Source organism: Wyeomyia smithii, chromosome 1 (genome assembly GCF_029784165.1).
Source record: "Wyeomyia smithii strain HCP4-BCI-WySm-NY-G18 chromosome 1, ASM2978416v1, whole genome shotgun sequence".
In the NCBI taxonomy this organism is placed as follows: Eukaryota; Metazoa; Arthropoda; class Insecta; order Diptera; family Culicidae; genus Wyeomyia; species Wyeomyia smithii.
Genome location: NC_073694.1, coordinates 50,329,614 through 50,354,679, shown reverse-complemented (window position 1 = coordinate 50,354,679; position 25,066 = coordinate 50,329,614). Strand labels below are relative to the sequence as shown.

General features: G+C 38.4%; 1 protein-coding gene across 2 annotated transcripts in view; it reads right to left on the bottom strand.

The window, feature by feature from the left end:
- The window catches only part of LOC129719162 (uncharacterized), a 280,608-nt gene that overhangs the window by 191,670 nt on the left and 63,872 nt on the right, over positions 1-25,066 (bottom strand). The gene's annotated exons all lie outside the window — the stretch shown is intronic.

Genomic DNA, 25,066 nt, shown 5'->3' with positions numbered 1-25,066 from the left:
TCTGGATAGAACCAGCGTTCGACTCGATAGATGCAAGAAGACTGCTCTTGAACCGACACCAACCGATGGTAGACTAGAGGCCGAGATCATGCGTATGTGGTAGTATTAGTGAGAGCACTGCGTTAGAGGAAACAGAATCGGGTTTTCTAACTCAGTATATAAATAGACACGTCTACCATAGTAGGCCTGCGCCAATAAGACCAATCTGTGTATAGAGCGGGGGCCTAGTGTAGTTGGTAACGTCTCCGCCAACCACGCTCGACGCCTGGGTTCGAATCCCACCGCCGAAATAGGTGTCGATGGTTGTGAGGTGGCGTGATCCACTCACAACCAACCCAACTGGTCTAGATTCAATCCTAGCCGACACCGGGAGATTTTCTGAGGCGAAAAATCTCTGGGATCACGCCTTCCATCGCATGAGGAAGTAAAGCCGTTGGCGCCGGTCCGTTAATAAACGGGTCGTGAGTTAGGATCCTGGGTGTGGAATCGCCTCCCTGGGCGTCGGTGATTGGCCACAACAGTGGCGGAACTAGACCGACGGAAAATAAACGATAATAAAAAAAAAACAAAAAACCAATCTCTGTAGCTTCCACTTGTCCGAGAAGCGGCAGTCATCGAAGCATTTCTGCATTACCATGCTGAATGACCCGGGGGCTACTTTTATAGCCGTCTCAATGGCCAGGTTTGGGATTCCATCAAGTCCCGGTGCCTTGCTCATCTTTAGAGAGTTTGCGATCACAGTCGGATGCCAGGAACTTAGCTCGTGGCATTTAAATAGTTCCTCAATAATCCGCTCTAACCTCGCTGGTGATTGCTCTGGCGGCGCTGGCACTCCTCTGGTCTTGACCATACAATTCCACGGATTCGTGTTAGAACTAGCGCTCAGTCTATTATAAACATGATCGTTTACTAGCCTTTATTGCGCTTTTGAGCGTTGCTTCTACAGATGCGAATATTGTGCGGTACTCCGCAATTTGCGGCACAGTATGCGCACACTGCATCCTCCGTCTCACATGGAGGAACACTCAGCAAAGGTCTGCTATCGCATCGGTCTATCAGTATACTGATCGTATTCAATTTCCTGGTTGACAATTCCAAGTCATGGAGGCATTACACGTTCGTAATAGTATGGCAATTAGTTGATCAGCTTTCAGGCAGGACTCTACCCTTCCGTGTTCCCTTCTAATTGCCTCCGCAAATACATCGGCATCAAAATTCGATGTCGCATGTCGCCCCGCGTTATGGTTTACCTACGCTATAGCGAACCGACTTGTAGGACACATGGTTAGTCCCAGACTCTTCTAGTCGTGCGATGAGTCTAGTTCTGACGATTCAGTGAGCCTTCATTCACTAGGCCCGGGATGGAAGAGAGAAATGCTTTCTTCTAAATTTCCTTGTTCTTCTCCGACATCATCAACGTTCGCACCTACTGCAGTGCGAATATAGATTCGGACCACTACCTAGTAGCTGTGTGCATGCGCTCGAAACTTTCGACGGTGTATAACACCCGCCGAAGTCGAATGCCGCGATCAAATATTGAGCATCTGCGGGACGCCGAGGCTGCACAGGAATACGCGCAGCAGCTAGAGGTAGCGCTACCCCTGGAACAGCAGCTTGGCGCAGCCACTCTTGAAGTTGGCTGGATGAGTATCCGATCCGCCATAGGTAGCACTGCTGTATCGCTACTAGGTACACAGGCTCCGAATCATAGAAATGAAATGACTGGTTTGACAGCGAATGCAAACGGTTAGTCGAGGAGAAGAACGCAGCACGGGCGAGAATGCTGCAACACCGTACGAGAGCGAACGTGGAACGATATCGACAGGTACGGAACAGCCGAAATTCAGTCCTGCGAAGGAAGAAGCGCTAGCCGAGATCGCGTAGCGATGGAAGAGCTGTACCAAGCTAACGACACTCGGAAGTTCTACGAGAAGCTGAACAGCTCCCGCAAAGGCTTCGTGCCGCAAGCCGATATGTGCAGGAGCTTGGACGGCAACCTCCTTACAGACGAGTGTGAGGTGATCGAAAGGTGGAAGCAGCACTTCGACGAGCATCTAAACGGCGATGCTGTAGAGGACGGTATGGCAACTGATCTTGGTGCACAAGCAGAAGACATCAAGATTCCAGTCCCCGATCTCGTGGAGGTGGCGAAGGAGATTGGCTGGCTTAGAAACAAAAAAGCTGCTGGAGTCGATCAACTTCCCAGTGAGCTATTGAAATACGGTGAAGAAACACTAGCAAGAGCCGTGCACTGAGTCATTGTCAAGGTTCGAATACAACGTGCCCACACATCATTTGTTTATCGATTTTAAATCGGCGTACGACACAATAGATCGAGACCAGCTATGGCAAATTATGCACGACTACGGATTTCCGTACAAACTAACGCGGTTGGTCAAAGCGACGATGGATCGAGTGATGTGTGTTGTTCAAGTATCGGGGGCACTCTCGAGTCCCTTTGAAACCCGAAGAGGTTTAAGGCAAGGTGATGGTTTCTCGTGCCTACTGTTTGACATTGCCCTGGAAGGTGTCATTAGAAGAGCGGGGATTCATACGAGTGGCACGATATTCCAAAAGTCGGTTCAACTGTATGGTTTCGCCGACGATATCGACATTGTGGTTCGGACCTTTGTGAAGATGACGGATACGTACATCGGACTGAAGGGGTTCACGAGAAGACAGTGCTAACCTCCCATCTCGAGTTCAAGTTGGTGGTGATGAAATCGAGGTGGTCGATGAGTTCGTGTATCTGGGATCACTAGTCACTGCCGACAGCAATACCAGCAGAGAAATTCAACGGCGCATTATGGCAGGAAATCGTGCATACTTTGGTCTCCGGAGGACGCTCCGATCGAGTATAATTCGTCGTCGCACCAAGTTAACCATCTACACGACGCTGATCAGACCGGTAGTCATCTACGGGCATGAGACATGTACTATGCTTGTGGAGGACCAACGCGCCCTTGCGGTCTTCGAGCGGAAAGTGTTGCGTACCATCTTTGGTTTTGGACTGCAGATGGAGAACGAAGTGTGGAAAAGGCGAATGAACCACGAACTGCGGGAGCTGCTTGGGGAGCCATCTATCGTCCACACCGCTTAGATTGGCAGGTTGCGGAGGGTTGGGCATATTTTGAGGATGTCGGACGACAGCCCGGTAAAGATGGTTCTTGAAACCAAGCCGTCAGGGACGAGAAGGAGAGGTGTAGAGCGGGCAAGGTGGATCGATCAGGTGGAAAAAGACCTGCGGACCCTACGCAGACTACAGAGCTGGCGAACTGCAGCCATGGACTAAGTGGAATGGAGACAAATCTTATGTACAATAAAGGCCACGCCACGGCTTGGGACTAAGGTAAGGTAAGGTATATGAACAAAATCATTTCAAATCGACTGGAAATACGCGAAAATTTAATCGACCATTTTTGATTTGAATGAAACTTTGCACACGTATTTGGCTTAGCAAACTGAGCATTTTTCACAGGTGGAGAGATTTTTTACACCTATGAGTTACATTCTAAATGGGCGTATGCCTTTTGGCATAGGTTTTATTCGAAGCAATGCAGCCCAGGAACCGTTGGTTGTAAAGAAAAACTGTCTGAGAATGAGTTGTAGGGAATTAAAAATGCATCATAAAAAATTATACACTGTACAAAAAAAAATTTTTTTGGCCAAAAAAAATAAAAATAAACATTAAATTTCAATTTAAAAAAAATGAGTTGAAAAAAGTCCAGGATGGAGAAATGAAAAATATTTTTTTATGGTAGATTATTTTTTTATAAAAATTCTAATTTTAATTTACAGAACTAATTTCACCTTATATTTTATAGACATCATAAGTAAATGATTTGTCATCTTTTGAAAATAGCTTCGTTTGTATCTTATTTTCTGAAATCGGAACAAAAGAGTAATACTTTTGTGTGGCAGCTATTATTATAGATTTTTTGAAAATAATGCTTCATCCTGTTACTCCTTTTTCATATTTTTCATATGATACCCAACTAAATGACATTATTGATGAATATTTATTACCTTTCTGATTGGACCAATCATACAATTCTTTTGCACTTGTAATGGGATGTTCATGTTCATTAGCTAAACTTGCATTTCCTGCCATTCGTTTTAATATGCCACCAATTGCATCGCATGGGCCTTTACCATGAGAAGTCGCAAAAAATGCTACTTTGCATCAACGTTATATTTTGTTTTGAACTTGCAAAGACTTGCAAAGTTTTTTCTATTTTTATATTGTGAGGCAGCTCCATCAGACATAAATATCGCTTTTTTCAACTCTATTGTTGTTTTCAAAAAACTCATTAATTTGGCAATGAACACCTGAACCGCAACAGTATCATGATGGAGTACTTCCGATATTATGATGAAGCTGATATTCTTCAGTGTTCCAGATTCTGAATAGTAAACAACGAAGGGATGAATGATGGCTTGACTATCATTCCAATAACTACACGAATCACAAATTGATAAAGACGTATTAAAATGAGCTTGACTGTTCAATATTTTAAATTTTGCAAAAACGTTTTAACTTTATTTTAACTTTATTTATCTTCACAAAATGCAAACTGTTACTAACACTTCTGGAGGAGTGCAATCGTATTTATATACGAAAACAGATATTATAGGTAAGGGAACATTCATAAATGACGTAGCATTTGAGGGGGGAGGGGGGGGTTTGCAGTTTTGTGACGAAATGTGACGAGGGAGAGGGTGGGGGTTCAAGCCAAGCTACGTAGCAAACATGAAACTAAGAAAAAAAATTGGATTTTTTCTAATTGTTCTTTTTTATCACTGTTTTGTCTGCTTAGGGTTATTTTTATTTCTTCCTAGTCTTTTCTTGTTTATGATTGACTCAAGGTATGTTTTGGATAATAAAATTTGCAAAAAAAAATTATGTGGGGGGGGGGGTTGTTATAAAGCTACGTAATTATCTAGAGGGGGGTCCTGACTTTGTGACGAAATGCTACGATGGGGGAGGAGGGGGTCAAAAAAACCTAAAAAAAAGCTACGTCATTTATGGATATCCCCTAACCCAGTAGTTATTGGTTGCGTACTTTACAAACAGTTATTATTAGTAAACAAGTAGGTAGTGTTGCACGACAAACATATTTTTTTATAAAACATTCGGCAAGGGGGAACGTGTAGGTAGGCTAAGGTTTAGCGCTTGAGTTATTTATCCAATCGTTTTCTTGTCAGAGAATGAATTGTATATTTTTTTTATCAAGCATTCCAATGAATGTATGGTTTTTGCTGGAGAACCATGGACAAATTAAGAAAAACGTGTATTTTCCGAAATATTAATAACTTTTCGAGCTTAAATTAAAAATAACTCGAAAACCGATGCCTTTAGAATGTTTACTACCAAGAGCTTTTTGATTCAAAATGACTCTCTGCATCTTTTGAAATCATCAGAATACAAATATTTTAAAAAATGTTTAAATTAGAATTTTTATAAAATTAATCTACCATACAAAAATATTTTTATTTCTCCATCCTGGACTTTTTAAAAGTTGCGTATTTACGTCAAGTTTCTTTAAAAAAAATTAAAAAAAAATTCAACTCTTTTTTTTTAATTGAAATTTAATGTTTATTTTTAATTTTTTTTGGTAAAAAAAAATTTTTTTTACAGTGTATTTTTTTTATGGTGCATTTTTAATTCCCTACAACTCATTCTCAAACAGTTTTTCTATACAACCAACGGTTTCTGGGCTACAATGCTTCGAATAAAACCTATACCAAAAGGCATACGCCTTTTTAGAATATAACTCATAACTTGTCCAAATACGTGTGCAAAGTTTCATTCAAATCAAAAATGGTCGATATTCGACCATAGGTCTTTTGGCGCGATCTTGCTCATATATTTGTTTTGAAGGAAATGACAGATATTACAAAAACAAAGGTGATAATCCGAAGTGAACCCCACCGGGATTGATTTAACGGAATTCTCGTAAGGGGTTTCCGACATTTCCAGGAGCATCCTGAATCCCGGCTGCTCCGTCTTTTTCGTTCAAAATTAAGCCAGAATTTGGAATGCTGATATTATCAGATATTGTGGACTAGAGTTTTAAAAATTTTAACATTGCTGATCCCCTTAGAAGTCCTCTGCTTGCTTTTTTACCTCCAGTCAAAACGTTTTTGAAGCAATTGGCTGACCAATGGCCTCTCCTTGCAGCGATCGTATTCTTTGATGGCTAATTACTCCGCTGAGTTGAAGGATTTGATCTCTATTTCACCGTGAAATTGTAAAAGTTTCAACACCAAAATTGATTTATTAAACTTTTAATCAATATATACAAATGGGATGAATTTTCTTTTTTGGCTCACTTCAACTGTTGATCCTGACTCCTATGATTTTAATATCACTCGTTATGATCGAGAAAGCCCTTATGGAGCGGTATTATTAGGAATTAAGAAGTGCTGTTCTTTTTATCGATTCCAGGCATAGAAATGATAATGTCTATGTTCCCCCCAGAGCACAGATTGGTCAATGGCTGCTTGGCTTGAATTTTCTTCGAACAATACGATCAAACTATGACCAAATGCTTCAGAAGCGTATATTTCACTAGTCGTGAATGCCCCTAATACACAAATTATCAAAATCAAAGCGTAGTTCCATTCAATCGAGAGCCGATAACTCATTAATACACTCTCAACTGCGGTTAGCGAGAAAGTACACGGCGGCAGCAATATGTCATTTCTTGCGCGGATATCGAATCGTGAACCGCCAGCGAAAAAACAAAAACCCTACATCCCGATGTCCGTTTCTTTAATTGCTTCGTGGTTGATCCTTCGGCCCGGGCCGGCACTGGAAAAGTGAGAGTGAAAGTCACTCGGATCGTATCAGGTCCGATCCAATATGGCACTTGGCATGCTGTCCGTACCGATCGGGTGGAGCAAATGATTTCCAGTCCTGTCGCAGCTCCGTGGTAATTCTTCCAGTCCACTGGTCACGCATTTTTTTGGTCACGAAGCTTTTTGCGCTCCAAGTCCGGTCCGGACTGGATTGTGGTCCAAAATAGATCGCTCGCCCGGGTACTTGCTCTGACCATAAATATGAAAGCAGACGTAATAATGCGAGGTGTAATAATTCACTTCGATGTCGTAACGTCGATGTGGTCCAGGTTTCGTTTTGCTGAGCGAGAAGAAAGTGACACACAATTGGACAGTTTGGAGTAATTAATACAGGGCGGCCTCAGGTTTTAACTGCCAATCATAATCGATAACTCTTTTCACACGTTTATCAGTGGTAACTATCTGAGCCTACAACGTCATTAGCGTACTTCCGTCGCGCTGACCACGGCTACTCACAGCAAACAAACGTAAAACTAAATGAGCCTCGAGCTGGAAGCCGGAAGAACCGATTAGCATTCGACCGCTTGGAACGTGATTTTTCCTCTGCGGTAGCGAACATGCAGCAACGATGGTGGCCTTCAGTTTTTCCTCCTCGGTTCAAGTTGCAGCACGGAGTCTCCGAACGAGGACAGGAAGCGTGCATAGATCACTCACACTTCATTTTATTGGACAACAACATTGCGCGGCAGGAATCGCAGCCTAATCGCAGTTCACCGAGTGGTGCGAACCGGTTCAATCGAGCGACACGCGACCATTTATCAGCGTTGAAAATATGTACCGGAGAGTAAGTGATTGACCCATCGCTAACCGTGGGATTTATTTTTCTCTGTGCTTCTTGCTGGTCATGAAATTTTAAATATTTCCTAGCAACTTTGACGGGTTTTTGTAAAAGCAGCGGTAGATGAAAAGCTAATTTCGATCGCTTATAACGTACATTTCAAAAAGTTATGCAACGTAACATAATTACTAATCCAGACACCATCTAAAAATGATTATAATCAACGCATATTTTCGAATGATAGTTTATAGCTTCCGCTAAGCAGAAGCATCAAAAGGAACGGACAATACTCTAGTTTGATGCCTTTCGAACGATACACAGTAAAGTGTAAATTGCTATCAATGGATTTCCGGTCTAAGAGGTGAGAACTGCAAGGCACAAAAGAGTTTTCTCCAATAAATTTTTGCAATAAAAACATTTACTCATTTATTGTTATGGAATAAGCTGAAACATATTAGTAGGTAAAACGTTAGCATCTGGATTATTTCTGTAACGTTTGAAAAGCGTCATAAAATCGAAATGATCATCGATGATAGCATTTTTTTCATTTTTACTGCGATCGTCGTGTTGATCATCTTTAGAGACTGGTCCCGATAGCTGTACCCAGATTACGAGGTACTCGTACTCATTGATGGATTTGGGCTAGTTGATGGTAATGCTGTGGCCTAATTCGGTATTGCATAGTCAAAGAGACCCTTTTTGGGATAAGAGTTCCATGAATGATATGAAATTAAAATACTTGTCCGACACTTGCAGCCGATAAAGACTGATAAATTATCTGCGGTACTTGAAAATCACCCCAGCCTATACAATTCGTCACATTATGTCACACTAACCCACAGACCGTGTGCAACACGAACGATCAATAGCTCGGGCGCCGTGGAAATGAACCCAACCGCTCATTGCAGCCTTTCAGAGTGAATCGCTGCGAGACCCTAGGGGCCGAACGAGGTGGGACTTTCTCGTCTCAAGCCGTCGCACGGCAGGTTAGCTTGGCAGCGGCAGGTCGTGACCTTATTACCCAATAAACACCCCAAACCTCCAACTGAGAAAATCAAACTTCAAAACTTCAACACGATCGGCTCGCGTGCGAGCGTGCGAAAAATGGCGTGATTAGGTCTGCACATCTTCTTTGCTTTTCCTCTGCTTCTCATCATCACAACCAATTTCTTAACCGGTTGTAAGCCATTCGCGACGAACGTCACGGCTCTGGGTCCATAGTTATGTTGTGCTTGTGAAGCTGCTTTGCCGCAGCCAGACCATAGGAAGGTAATCTATTAATTGGCTAATGTGAGTGGGGACGCGGGAAGTGGTCAATTCGGGGATAACGAAACTGCAGTAAACAACCGGGACATTAAAGCACATCATCAGCCACGAAGATGGTAATGCTGATGCTGATTGTTTTTAACAAGATGGGTTTTACTTGCAACTTAAGTGTTTTATTGAAGACTATCAGCAAATTTGTTTGTGCTCATTTTTTTGTGTGGTCAATCATAAATGGTGACTTTTCAACGCTCTTACTGCTTTGTAATTAGTTAATGTTATGATTTGTTTGCTTACGTGATTAAGGTTTATCATTAAACTTGCTTGTCAAGAAAACGAAATTATTCTGACAACTAATAATTAATGCTAACTAGATGACTGTTGTATATTTTTAACTTTTTTATTGTTGACTAGTCTCAAGTACTACTTCTGGTCGGATCACCTTGAAAACATGATTATTGTTCGATTCGAGAGAATAAGCTCTTCGCTTATGAGGAAAAATGATCAATTGAGTTTCAGAAGCATTGAAAGAAATATTTCCCATCTAGCATGTCTTGCAATTAGCAACCTATGATTCCTTATTTTTCCTGTTACGGGAAAGCTAGAGTTATTACAAAACAAAGATTCTGTAAAGCTGAGGCTGTTACTTGCACACACTTTGTGCTCAGTGTGTCAATTTTCTGTCACGTCAAAATGAGAATAGTACCTACACTTTTTGACAACCAACAGGCGCATAGAGTGCGAACAAAAACAGAGCTTTCGTTTCGGAAGATATCACAGAGTAAGAAACATTTCTAGAGAAAGAAAAACGTAAGCAACAGTTTGAGCTGCTCTTTGTGACACATTTTATGAAAGCAAAGCATTATTGCTTCCCGCAGATAGCCGCAATATGTCTCGTACATGAACAGTATCAGTAGAGGATGCGGGTAGCGCTCGCATCTGATCACTATTGCCCCAATCTACGTACATAGAGAGGCACAATGATGTCGCACGCTTTGGCGTATATACAGAGTGTAGGTACTCAGTGGTATTTTTTCGGTGCGAGTAAAATGCAGAAAAGCGAATAGGAAGAAGAAAACACAAAACTAACATCGGGAGCAACACACACTGATTGATGATAGATGTGCTGGTTGAAAATTTGTTTGGCTCCAGTAATGCTGGAAGAAAATCAAAAAGCTCAGATCTGAATACCGAAACAGATCCAAAATTGACCCTAGTACATCTGATCTGTCAAGGATTCTATCAGATTTCGTGTGGTAGACAACTTGCAGAGTTCGATCAGTTAAAAATATTTTCAACTGATTATTTTGTGGAATGCTTGTGGCTTTACTTTTCATCTACAGAAATTGAATTTTTATGGATTTGTTTCTATCCTACTAATCCCACTCAAAATGATTCTATCCATAACAACAAACATATTCGAACCTTCAGGATTTACTAACTTTACATTAAAACAACCCTAGTAGGTGAGAAAGTGAACAAAAGCAAATTTTGTTGCTTGCCTCATGATTTGAATTTTTGAGAGTTCAAATTCTTCCAGAGATGCCATAAATTGCTACAGTACTGCAATCGAAAAAGCACTCACAGTCGAAAATATTTGAAAATTAATTGGAGTTCTGAATAAATTGAAAACATTGAAAAAATAGGTGGGAATTTTCAAAAATTATCAACAGTATAAGAAATTGTGTAAAAATAGTGCAACAATGGTAGAAAAAAATACAAAAAAAAAATTATGTAATACTAAATACAGCAGACATGAAATGTAATCAATTCAAATATTATGAGAAAGTGATTTAAAAATATTAAAATGTCAAAAATTTGAAAAATCGTTCGAAAATGGTGAATCGTACGAAATGTTGATAGGTGAGATAGTACAAAAATAGTACGAATTTTATTTACCAATCATATGAAAATAGTTTAAGTGCAAACAAAAACAGTGCCAAAAACAAAAATAAAGCAAAAATCACAAATAACCTAAACATGGTAAAGAAATGAGGAAATTGGTAGAAAATAACAGCAGCAAAATGTTACCAGAGCGACACAAATCAAAAAAGTAACAAAAATGACCGAAATGCAACACTGAAAAATAGTATAAAAAATTACACAAAAATATTACACAATACAGACAAATCGCGCGAAATGACCGATGGTCGAATATCGACCATTTTTTATTTGAATGAAACTTTGCACACGTATTTGGCTTAGCAAACTGAGCATTTTTCACAGGTGGAGAGATTTTTTACACCCATGAGTTACATTCTAAAAGGGCGTATGCCCTTTGGCACAGGTTTTATTCGAAGCATTGTAGCCCAGAAACCGTTGGTTGTATAGAAAAACTGTCTGAGAATGATTAAAAATGCACCATAAAAAATATACACTGTACAAAAAAAATGTTTTGACCGAAAAAAATTAAAAATAAACATTAAATTTCAATTAAAAAAAAAGAGTTGAGTTTTTTTTTTTAAAGAAACTCGACGTTAATACGCAACTTTTTGAAAAAAGTCCAGGATGGAGAAATGAACTATATTTTGTTTAATGGTAGATTGATATTTTTATAAAAATTCTAATTTAAACATTTTTTAAAATATTTGTATTCTGATGATTTTATATGTATAGATAACAACATCAATTTTTTTAGATTCTAAAGAGTGAATATACATTTATTGGATCGAAGCGTTCATGTAAATCTTTTTTTACAAGTAATAAGTTTGAATGAGAAAGGCTGGGTCTGAAATATTTTGAAAAATGTTTGAATTAGAATTTTCATTAAAAAATTAATCTACCATAAAAAAATTATTTTTCATTTCTCCATCCTGGACTTTTTTTTTAAAAGTTGCGTATTAACGTCAAGTTTCTTAAAAAAAAATAAAAAAAAATTCAACTCTTTTTTTTAAATTGAAATTTGATGTTTATTTTTAACTTTTTTTGGTCAAAAAAAATTTTTTTGTACAGTGTATATTTTTTTATTGTGCATTTTTAATTCCCTACAACTCGTTCTCAGAAAGTTTTTCTATACAACCAACGGTTTCTGGGCTACAATGCTTCGAATAAAACCTATGCCAAAAGGCATACGCCCTTTTAGAATGTAACTGATGGGTGTAAAAAATCTCTCCACCTGTGAAAAATGCTCAGTTTACTATGCCAAATACGTGTGCAAAGTTTCATTCAAATCAAAAATGGTCGATTAAATTTTCGTGTATTTCCAGGCGATTTGAAATGATTTTGCTCAATAATAACACAAAAAAGACAGAAAAAAGTGTTCCGTCTATCAAAAGTGTCTCCAATTTTTTAAATCGTCCAATTCCTGTCTGCTTAAAAATGGACTTATTTACTGAGCATTGCATTTCACAGTTGCTCCTCCGAACATTTTCGTAGTTGCTCCTCCGTGATGAATCTGAGCTAGTGAAGTTGCACGGAGAACCACGTATACGGCTACTTGGGATTAGTTTACCATCTTCAGTAGCTTCCGCTTTGTACAGATCGATAACGGCACCGGCTACGTTCTTACGGTCTACAGGGTGAGGTAGAAGATTATAGGAAAGGAGGTGTAATAGTCGTTGTTGTCGAGGACCGAGTTTCTCTCTGCATCTCCACGAATGCGACAGAAAGAAATGGTTTTGTCACCGTGGAAGGTGGTGGAATCGAAAAATGTTGCGCGTTAAGTTAACTCCTTACGAAGGTGAGCGATGTGTATTATTCTTGTCAAACTCCGCGAATCTATGCGAGCGGCGCGTGCGAAAACCATTCGCCACTGGAAGCTCCCATATGTTTTAATATTTATTAGTTTAAATAATAATTACCAATCCCAAAAATCCTTGAAAGAGCATTTTGGTAGAAGCTTAAAAATGGATTTATTTACTATTTAAAAAGTCATGTGATGTCCCCTTAGAAAAAAAATGGTGACAAAAATTCTTTATAAGAATCTTAATTATTTAGATGTTACTCTTTTCGGATGGTAGATCTGTCCCAAAAAAATGACACAAACATGGATGACATGATTGGAAAAAATATTGAATGAAAAAAAAAATAGGAACGTGACTAAGAACTGGCACAAAATTAATGAAACTAATATAAAGGTAAAAATCTTTGAAAATATGAATAATACTAAAATAAACCTAACCGTGTTTGTACCATACAAACACGTGATGGAAATAATATAGATAATGCGTGAATAAAAAGCAAAGCAAAGCCTTTGTGCTACATTCTGATTCGGAAGGCAACCTTCTGATTAGTATACACAGACTTCGCGACCAGCTGTCTAGTATACATGACAATTGTGGGGCTAGTGTTACGATCCTACCGACACTCTTAGTATCCCAAGCCGACACTCGTACCTACGACGACTGGCTTGTTAGGTCAGCGTCGTAGCTCGAGACCACATACCAGCTGGGAGGGAAAAATTCCTGCATAATATTTCCAAAATTGTATACAATGGTACAAAAATGCTGCAAAAATGGTACAAACTATAATGTAAAAATGATGTCCGTAATGGATCTCAGTTAATGAAGTTTCAATGTACAACAATACAGTAGAGTCGGCTTTGTAAAGATCAATGACGGTTAATTTCCTTACGGTCGCTAGGAAAAAAAGAAGGAAGTGTTACAACCGTTGTTGCCAGAGACCGAGCTTACCGCTGCATCTCTAACGACTATAACGGGAAAGAAAGGTACTTTTTATCACCGTGGTCAGGGACAGATTTTTATACTTTTACCTTTCCCTTGACACGGATATTCTACTGCTCTTCTTTACCGAGCCTCGTTTAGTTACCCTGCAAAGTATCGACAAAAAAAACTGCCCGGAAAGGTATTCTTTCAGCTGTTCGACTTTTTTCTGGAATTTGACGTGAGGGAAGGAGTCAAAAGTAAAAGGATGGAAGCAAAGATAACCTGAACCAGATACCTAACTTTCATATTTTTCATACATTTTGAACACGACCGATTTCCGACGGTTAGTGGTGTCATCTGATGGCTTGAATTCTCATAAAGTTGTCACTTTGAGCAAAACCGATTTATCGTGCATAGTCCGTCATCGATCGTTGAGCTGTTTGAGATATAATATGAAAAAGGTGTAGCAGTTTGGTCAGCTCGACGCTTAGGATAACATGCAGATTAATGATATTGTCATTTTTTGCGCTTAATACTATTGCCATATTTTTTCCACTTCAAAGTACGAAAAGAAAAGTGTGAAATTGACTGTCAGAGTGGGGGTTTATATTGAGGAGTTATATTTATTTTTAGGTCCCATTCTACCAAAACTTAAAGTTTGATATGTCGAAAGCGAGGTTTCAGAACCACTATGCATATAGTCAGGTTCACCGGGGCACCCGATTTTTGATTGATTAACCTCGGCAAGAGTGAAAAACCTGGCTGTAGAGCGTGCTCATAGCGGTTATCAGGAATTTCGGTACGCTTAATTTTGAATGATGCACCGATAATTCTTGATTCCTTCGGCAAGTTTCATGCTTGAGAACTAAACATTCGTACACATTATTATCATTTTTCGGTTGGCAGCACCGTACAGTTGTCCACATGGATACTGAAAAAATTGTTTCACCTTTCAGCAGTCATGTCTTGGCCTTGCCGTCAGTTGATTTTGACGTTAAGTATACATCATATTAACAGTGTATAAATTAGTTCGACTTTTGCTCACGCGCAGCGACAATCATGTCCGATGAATTCTGCAAGAGTCAGGTATCTTGTTCTAGTCATCTTTGATGGAAGGGAACTTGAAAATGATCCCATGCGTAAAAGTCCCTCTGACACTGAATGGTCTTATTCGCTTGTCTAAGCGGAGTCTGTAATCTTGAGGCTACGAGATGCCCTCGTTGTTAAAAAATACCAAGCGATACAAAAAAGATTTGTAAATAAATTAAAAACAGAAAATCATCGCTGAATGTTTTGACAATATCTCAAAAGCTTTATGAAAACGACTCCAAATTGAAGATAAACAACGGATTTGTATATTTCCGGCATATATCAAAAATTGGGATTATCTCCTGGTCTAAGTATCTATTGATGATCGAAAATATTTTCAGCACCAAAGCGTTTTCAATTGCTATAGTGTCTGCGGAAAAGTTGTAGATAGTACTTTTGTCTTTCCAAAAAATAAATTGCAATGTCAAAACAAACTCTGCCATTTTTAAAAGCTATAAATTCCAGAAAATCTGAGAGCAATAATTTCTGGCTACCCGCATAATCAATAACGATAAAACATGCCTAACAACTAGTTCGGGATATAGTCCCGACTGTATGAGGTATCGTTAAACCATACGGATTATCATAAAAGTAATATCCAGAACCGTGGAATCACCAATCTTTCAGCTGCATCGAAATTGTTAAAAATTATTGTAAATCAAAGTCTTCTAACTAGAAAGAAATGTTATATTCAAACAGATTTTGTTTGGAATTAACGCATACTTGTTTAACACAACTGCAAAATAAACCTGCTCGGTGCCTCTGACAGCTTAGCCATTCATACCAGGCTTCGTAACAAGACTGTGGTGCGACATTATGCCGACAACAGCTATCTCTTTTTACTCTAACAACCTCATGAATAATCTGTTCATGAGAGCTCACATACATCTAAAACTCACACAAGGCAACGAAACTGTCTTGTGTTGCACACGACAGCTCATTCATACGAATGTATTTTGTTCGGTCAGACGTGAAAGCCTAGTTTTGTTCATTTTGAGGATGTCCTGCTTACACTGTTGACAGCCTGCTGATCGGCTGCGGCTGTCATTGACTCCCACTCTCTCATTTCTACTTTATCTAAGGCCTGTACCATAATGAATACGAAGCAAAACGTTTCATATGTGTTTCCATCGTTGATAGTTTTTTCCACGTAAGAAAAAACTGTTTCGCACTATCTCGCTTTTTTATAGCATCGCACAGTGGTCCAATGAGGCAAAAAGTGGAACTTGATTCCATAGCACCTTTCAACTTTATCCTAGCTTAATGGTGTCTTCAAAGCACTTGTTTGTATGAATTGTTTTCGAAAAAATAAGCTAAAATATGCTATAACTTTGCAAGGAAAAGTCCCGGAGATGTGTGGCCTTCAACAAAAACGTGTGTTTTGTATGTCCAAATGCTTCTTTAGAACCACGTTTTCTTGTAAAATGTAACCAATAAAAGTTGAGTACAAAAAACTAACTTTTAAGTAACTTTTACATAAAATACTCTGTAACTCTATTCCCAATGAAGATAGGAGTAGCAAAGTTTCAGCCGCGCACGAAACTGCAATAAAACAACCAGTATCCAGCTGCCACCGGCTGTCTGCTCTGCTATGCATTACCCATCCACCAACCGCGAGAGCAAGCAAAATTTAACTTGCCACAGATCACCCACAGGCACAGTGGCTGGCTAACGCCGAGTGCGCACACGATAGCAAAGAACTAGTTCACTAATCTTCTGAATCTATGTAGTTGCAGGCAATCCGCTAGCGAGCTGATCAGTTCTTTGAAAGAGCGAAATCTTTTGATCGCTCGCAGAAGAACTGAAGAGAACACTGACGTTGCAAATTAGAATATGAAACATTTTGATGTTGTAGAATCCACCCGCTTTTCTCCAGTAGAACCCATAGGTTGTAATTTATTCCCCACCATTCACTCCACAGAAAGTAACATTTGAACTAAACTAAAGCCACTAAGCCATACAATTAAGCTAAATAAAACAACGCCAATAAATACATTATGATTGGGAATGACTTGGATAAATTTTTACGTTTTACGTTTATATTGCGCGAATCGGATATTGATTATTTTGAAATTCATTATCTCGAGATTTAGTCTGTGGATTTTTTTAAAAGTTTACCCAGAAGTGTAGAATGACCTCTAGAATTGATCCCCATACTCGATTTTGATGAACTTTTTTGACGTGGGACTACGTCTTTGTTTGCTATACTGGGATACATTCTGTAAAATAGGAAATGGAGCTGGCAAATGTTGCGTCAGATTTCAAACGTTAATAACAGCATAACCACATGATGGATAACAATAACCAATATGTGGTTGGATAGATAAAATCACTCTCATTTCATTGCTAAGCGGTAAAATTGATAAAAAGTTTTAATGACAAATTTACGCGAACAATGAACCAATTACATGTGAGCATTCCTAGCACAGACGACGTGAATGGACTCCATCCGTTCCCTGTGATAATCTCTGTATCAATATCGAAATAAAAATCGACAAAGTCTCCCCGTCCCAATAGGTCAATTTATTTGTGCTTCCATGAGCTTAGACTAATATGATGTCTCGAAGGTAAAAGTGGAACAGCAAAAAATTAACAAATATTTTTTAAGTTATGAGTAAGAAAAAGTAAAATAAAACAAAATTATTTGAAAAATGAATTTCAAATCTAAAAATGCCTGTTTGCAGTGATAATTCAACAAAATTGTGAATTAAGTAAAAAATAGAGGCGCACAAATCATGAGTCCAAAAAAATGATAATTAATCAGCCGTGTATGTGAAGATAAAGAGAGGTAGGAAAAAACACACTTTTCCGTCTCGACAAAAGAAAATAATCAAGATTGATTGATGGTTGAAAGATCCGAAGATGACATGTTATTAGTTCAAAATTGCACAACTTGATCAATAGGTTTGTGGAGGCTTACAGAAACAGTTTGATTATTCATAACAATAAATTTGCTTTTTTCGTGTTGGGTATCTTAGTCACTGCGACCAATTTTTTGATATTTTGTGACATGGACTTGCTTAGGGCACTAGTGTTCAAAACAAATTAAACAAATAAACTGAGTAACAACAAAGTTTTAACCATTAATTCGTGACCAAATTTTGATAAGAGAAAAAAAAAACAAAACATGTCCAACGTTTGCGCTGGTGCCTCATTTCGAAGAAAAAGGGAAGCTCCTACGTGTCACGCTATGTGTGAAATGTGGTAAAGTCTCACGTGCAAGCGAGTGTACGGAAGGGATCGCGTGCCAATTGGTTTCGTGGATCGTGTGAGTGTGTAAAAGTGTAAAACTAAGAGCAGCACCGAACCCAGCGTTGCTGTTTTCGTTGCTGTCGGTATGCAAAGCAACGAGAGAGCAAACGAAAAAAAACGCTGTGTAGCAAATTGATCGCTGCTATGCGGTAATTGGCGGAATCAATTTCGTTAATGCAAAGTTTTGAATGTAGCAATCATACGGCTGGAGCGCTCGCGGCTTTTAATGTGTGGTCAATATTTCAAACATAATTATTTTGCCGCGTTTAAATTAAACAATCCCGAACCGATTTGAGGGGGCCGATCCCAGCCACGCCTCCTTTAAATTGCTAGTGTTATTCGTTTGCGGTACAAAAACTGCGGTTGAAATTTTCGCAACTCTCCTATGCACATTAGGGTACTTCGTGAGGATATCTTGGAGAGAGGATCAAGTTTATCTATGACGGCAACTCTGGAAAATGTTGTTTAGAACCAAAAAAAAAATGCATTTCAAGAATTACCTTTGAATAAAAAAAGACGTTTTTGTACTTGCAAAACCTAACTTTGATGACAAAACATCTTATTTGATTTGAAAAATAGGAACAATAAAATTGAACTGTGAACGATTTCGTTACTTTTTAAGGCCGAAAATTTTTTTGGAAAAGTAAGAAAAGAAACATCTATTACGAAGACATTGTGATGATAATTTAGAAATAAATATGTGGTTCGTGTAAAAATGACTTTACTAGGCTCAAGTGACTTTATTTCTGGACCTCCCATGATTTGTATTTTCAAACGACGATAAGAAATAATATTCAATGCTGAAAATGCAACTACAAATATTAAGCAACAGTTGAGTGTCATAATACAAAAGACTAGATTATTTAAAAAACTAAATCCACTAACCCAAGCGATAAATCACCGATTTGATCGTCTCATAATTACCGGTTCAAATTTCGCCGCAGGAATGAAGCCAGCACGAAATTCCGATTTATCTCTTTGTCCTGTCAACAACGGGGCAACACTTGCGATTACGAATGACGATGACAAACGGAAGGCCGGAACGGTGGCAGCTTTTACGTGCCTACATATATTAACATATATATCGAATCACCAGGCTCGGGGGCAAACGCCTCTCCCGTCTATCAGCGCTAGCGAAGCCAACAATTTGCACCTTACGATCATAGATTTGATTCCGCTGTTTTAAAGCGCAGGATGTAATTTCACACGATTCCACACGGATGCCGGTGCAGTAACTAAGATGTCGTAATTTTAGGTTCCCGTCAAGCGATGATCTACTTTTGCGACACTGTTTGATTACGTAGGTTTCAAATAGGTCTTCAGCAAGGGTCACCTCTTAACAACTAACACCAGCGGATATGGCTGGGATGATCCGTCCATTTTTTTCTCTGAAAAAGATTGTTTTCGCGGATGACTTGCAGCGCTTTAATGATTGGCGATTGTTCAGAGCACACACAAAGGCAGTAATTTGGGATATAGATATATCAATCGAAATTAAGTCACCACTGCAAGCTCCGAGGGACGTTCCGCTGCGGTCGATTACCCGCGCGGATTTATTAATGAGTATTTGTTTATGACGACCGCCACGCGAGACCGGAGCGGCATTTCCCAACCCAGCACTCGAATCTTGGGGAAGTTATGTGGGCACTTGGCACAAACATATCGCAAAGAGCCTCCGTCGATCATTTTCCAAAGCCGAAACCGGTGCTGAACAGGTTGCCCTGATCGACAGCCGGCAGGGGGACAACTTTTACCGTACAGTGTGCGGCTCGCTTTTATGCACTCGATTTGCGTTTCTGTGATTGTGACGCAACACGAACGGCGCTCGTGCGTGATTAAGTCGTACTCTAGGTAAACAACGACGAAATAACTGTTAAGTTAAAGGTTCTTAATGCCAACGTCACGATTTCTAAGCTAAGTAATTGTCTCTGATCCTGCCGGGAGCGACCCCGCGAGTGCACTCAAAAGTAAGTGGAAAAACAAACGCGGATTCGTTGCGAGAAGTGCAAAAGAAAACAGCGATAGAAGGTAAATGCATTCGATTTTATCACCGAAACCACCGCCGTGACTCGGATATCAAGTTTCCCATGAGTCGGCTTTGTATTCGCAATATGATCTCTGATATGACATCTGAAAGTAAAAGTGTGCGTGTCTCCACGGCAGCGTTGTTAAACTCGCTCGCAAAAAGCATGCGATACTCCAAGTGGCGTTCTCGCCGCTACCAAAATCTCACACTAGAGATACTCCTGTCGTACTGTTTCTCGTTCTCTTTTACTTTTTTCTTTTCACACTACCGAGCGTTGATGCTTGCGAGTTTTCTCACACACACTCTCGCTCGTGTACTTTTCCACTCGCGAGTACCTCCCTTTCTCGCGAGCACAACCAGCGGAGGTGATTGTTAAGGCCGTCAAGACGCATTATGACGATACGGAGTGACAAGGTACGACGAAGCGGGGTGGCAAAAAGAATATTTCGACGAGTAGGCAGGGATGCCACATATACAGATTTATCAGTACTTATACAGATTTTTTGTGTATTTTTCATACCGATATCTGTATATACAAATTACAGATTTTCTAGAAATAGTACAGAACTATACAGTTTTTTTTTGGTTTTAATGAAGTCGCGAAATTAATTTTTCGATATAGTTGAAAATCGAAAATGAACTCAAATGCTATTGAGCGTGTTGGAGTTTTCATTATATTTATATGTTACGCGTTAACGTGTGCGTATATGAGTCAATGAACAAACTATGTTGCGTTTTTTTCTTCTAAGGGATATGTTGAGTAAATATGCAGATTTTTATATAGATTGAAATATCACCAAGGAGATTTCCTGAGATTCGAAATACAGATAAAAATGTGGCATCACTGCGAGTAGGTATTCCGATACCCTACACGTTCAAGCATGCGATTCTATATAGATTCATCACCCCACTTTCGGCTGTCGGTGCACGATGCAAAACTGCTTGGCATCAGTTCAGCGATTGACAAATCGCATGCGTGAGTCGGTGAACGAAGCATTTTCGTTTTCGGGCACATTTTTTCAAGCACTCCTAGTCAAGTACTCTTATTCGAGTACTCGCGTACTCGGCGTGAGTAAAAAGATAGAAGAGAATTTGCGAGCGGTTGTATGCTGGCTGCTGCTCTGGCAAGTGCGTGAATAATAAAGAGTGTCTCGAAGGTGTGTGTGCGAACGACTGGAGAAGCGTAGCACACATCTGATTCTCAAGCAGAAAGGAGTGGATATGTTATGCTTCTCGCTCGTTTAGCAACGCTGCTCCACGGTGGAAGCTGTCAAGTGTCAAATGTTCACTTTTGTATTATGCTCTGCTATGATCCAAAGCTTATCAAATTTATGCAACATTACATTAACTTATCACTGTTGTAGCCTTTCATAGCTTCTCCAGCACATTCAAGCTAGACGAATTATATTCATGACATAATGATAATACGCCAGCCAGGGTAAGTGTGTGTAACAGGGTGCAGTAAATTAATTCACAACGACTTATTTGCAAGTTTCACACGCAACTTCCTCGGTGTACGTCCACGGATCAGCCCAGTTTGAGTGACTCAGCGGTGACTTTGGAATTAATCAAACCACTTAGGAAGTTATGCGACTCGCTTTGCATCCTCTAAGCATGATCGCATCATACTTCCTGAGAGGTTAATTGTCAAGGTGATGTTTTCGAAAAATTTCCACTTCATGTGGAAAAATCGTGAAATACATCTGTATTGTTTTTTTTACCCTATCTGCGTTTGCGTTTGAAACCATTTTTTTTTAAGAAATGGTTTGTTTAATCCTGTCATATTTCACCTACTCCGTTGAAAACAGCGACTCCAAAAACATGCAACTAATTGATCATTCAATTCCATTATTTCATGAGCGCATTGAAAACTTATCTTCTAAAACATCCAAATTTGAAAGATTCAGCCTTTTTTCATACTATTGCAGTTCATTATAAAGAAGTTATTCATCCTCTCTGTTAATAAAAAGTTTTCAAAAAACCAATAAAAAATCTTTCTTAGTCAAAAAGATTATTTTCAAAACTTTGACTTGAATTGAAAAAAAAAAAACGTTTTGAATATTTTGTAGTTGAATTAAACTAAAAAGAGTGGAAATTGTTGCTAGTATTTGAACGTATGTACCTTCTAGCATTTTCTTAATTCTTTAAATATTTCCCGATATTCATAATATTTGTCACTATTCTGAGCAACTTTGCATATTTTTTTTTTTTGAAAATTTATCTGAACTAACATTCTAGGAAATTACCTGAACTTTCATATAAAAGTATTGAAAAAATTTTATTTGAGATCCTACTCTGAGAAAATTAACTGAAAAACCACTACTGGTTTTAACAACAATAGGTCATCTCGGTTTTCTTTTCCATAATAAGTTGTTCGACGCGGTTTTTTTTTTTTTGCTTTTGAATCTTGCCATTACCATAACTGTTGGAATGGCAAGATTTAGAGGAAAGTTTTAGGAAGTAAAAACCTCAAAATTTTCGTTCAAAGATATTGAAAAACAAAAAAAAAATGAGATCCTACACTGAGATTTTTGTTTGTTTCGATAACAAAAAGTGGAATTTAAAAAAAAAGGTCTCAGATTTGTTTCGAAATATTTTTTTAGATTGACAGTGGGCCTAAGCGATTATATTTGGAGCCGCTTGAAAACAGTCCGTTAATCTTAGCGTCAAATGAAAGGTCTAGATGCCACATTATTTGCCTCGGACTGTTAATTAAACTAACTTATTAACTAATTATATATCAAAATGTGAAAATCTTTAAGCTCTAATATCTCAGAAACTAGGTACACAGCCGATTTGAACAAAATTAGTATCAAAACGACGAGCTGTCACTCAAACTTCTAACTAATAAAATACATAAAGATCAAACTTGTGATTCAAAAGTTACGGAGAAAAACGTGTAAAAAACAGTTCAAAATTAATCTATATAAATAAAAATAGGCCGCGGCGTATGAAAATTTGTATGTAGTGATTTTCGGGACTCTGAAAGGTTTCTATGCCGGTTTGAGACCGTTCCCTTCTCTGTAGTTTTTCTATGATGGTTTGACACCCCTTACTCATCTGAAAAAAAGGACTTCCATACAAATTAAACTCAAATTTCAGGGAAAAAATCAAGCAAACAGAACAAAATTTTGCATGTGGAGGTTTATCGGAGCAAGAAGTATTCGAACAATGATTTGACACCTTTCCATTCTCTGGAAGGGAGGGCTTCCATCAGGTATCAGGTATCAGGTAGGTCGGCTGAAAAGCCATGGCTTATACCGGCACGTTCTCCTCACATGTGGAGGATTTGTGCCTAAAGGGGCTTCCATACAAGTGGAACACAAATTTCTGCATAACTCAATAACTAATTAAGCAACAAAGAACCAATTTTGGAAATGGAGGATTTTAGAGCACATGAAATATTGTTTTAATGATTTTACACTTCTGCTTATTGATCGAAAGTAATTTAAGCTTAAGCAAATTAGAAGAAGTCGTACATTATCGATAGTAGCGAAAAAAATAAATCAATTCGAATATTAGCATGAAAGTATATCTAAATTTTTTTTTTTTTAATTAAGGGGGGATTTGTTAGTAGCTTAAGTATTTATGATAAATATTAGTAAATAATGAGTATGTGTGTCCAATCACAAATGGTGACTTCTCAACACTGTTAGAAATTTGTAATTTTAATTGTTAGGATTTGTTTGCTTTCGCAATTAGGACTTATCATTCGTAGGGATTTAAACCTACTTGTCAAGAAAGGGAAGTAAACTTACAACTAACTTAATTGCTAACTTATTGGCTATAAAGAGAGCTTATCGTAGCAATTGAGGATTGCAACGATTTTTGTCGAAAATTGTTAATAATTTTATTTGACATAGCTTCTAATGGTTCAACACCAGTAAGTCTATGTAATTCGAGTGTACCAAACCAAGGAGGACGCTTCAAAATCATTTTCAGAATTTTATTCTGAATCCTTTGAAGCGTTTTCTTCCTTGTTGAACAGCAACTTGACCAGATCGGTACAGCATAAAGCATTGCTGGTCTAAAAATTTGTTTGTAAATCAAAAGTTTGTTCTTTAAACAAAGTTTAGAATTCCTGTTAATGAGAGGATATAAACATCTCGTATATTTGATGCACTTGGCTTGTATACTCTCAATGTGCTCTTTGAAAATAAGTTTTTTATCATAAATTAGTCCCAAGTACTTAACCTTGTCGGACCAACTTAAAATAACCCCATTCATCTTGACAACGTGATTATTGTTTGGCTTGAGGAAAGAAGCCCTAGGCTTATGCGGAAAAATTATCATTTGAGTTTTAGAAGCATTGGGAGAGATTTTCCACTTTTGCAAGTAGGAAGAAAAAATATCTAAACTTTTCTGCAATCGACTGCATATGACACGAAGACTTTTTCCTTTTACGGAAATGCTTGTGTCATCGCAGAACAATGACTTTGTGCATCCTGGAGGCAAATCAGGAAGATCTGAAGTGAATATGTTGTACAGAACTGGACCCAAGACTGAACCTTGAGGTACACCTGCTCTGACAGGAAATCTATCAGATTTTGAATTCTGATAGACAACCTGCAGAGTTCGATCAGTAAGATAATTTTTTAAAATTTTGATTAGGAAAATTGGAAAATTAAAAGTTTGCAATTTCGCAATCAAACCTTTATGCCAAACACTGTCGAATGCTTTTTCTATGTCTAAAAGAGCAGCTCCAGTGGAATAACCTTCAGATTTGTTAGTTCGTATCATATTAGTAACTCTGAGCAATTGATGAGTTGTGGAATGCCCATGGCGAAATCCAAACTGTTCATCTGCAAAAATTGAATTTTCGTTGATGTGTGACATCATTCTGTTGAGAATAATTCTCTCAAACAGTTTACTTATTGAAGAAAGCAAACTGATTGGTCGATAACTTGAAACTTCAGCTGGGTTCTTATCCAGTTTTAAAATGGGAGTAATTTTTGCATTTTTCCATAATTCTGGAAAATATGCAATTTTGAAGCAGCAATTGAAAATTTTCACTAAAAATTCCATTGTGCTCTCAGGGAGATGTTTGATTAGTATATTAAAGATTCCATCGTCACCAGGTGCTTTCATATTTTTGAAATTTTTAATAATTGATTTAATCTCATTCAAGTTAGTTTCAATTATTTCTGCAGGTAAAAAATTCTGGGAAGAAATTAAATCAAACTGACGTGTGAC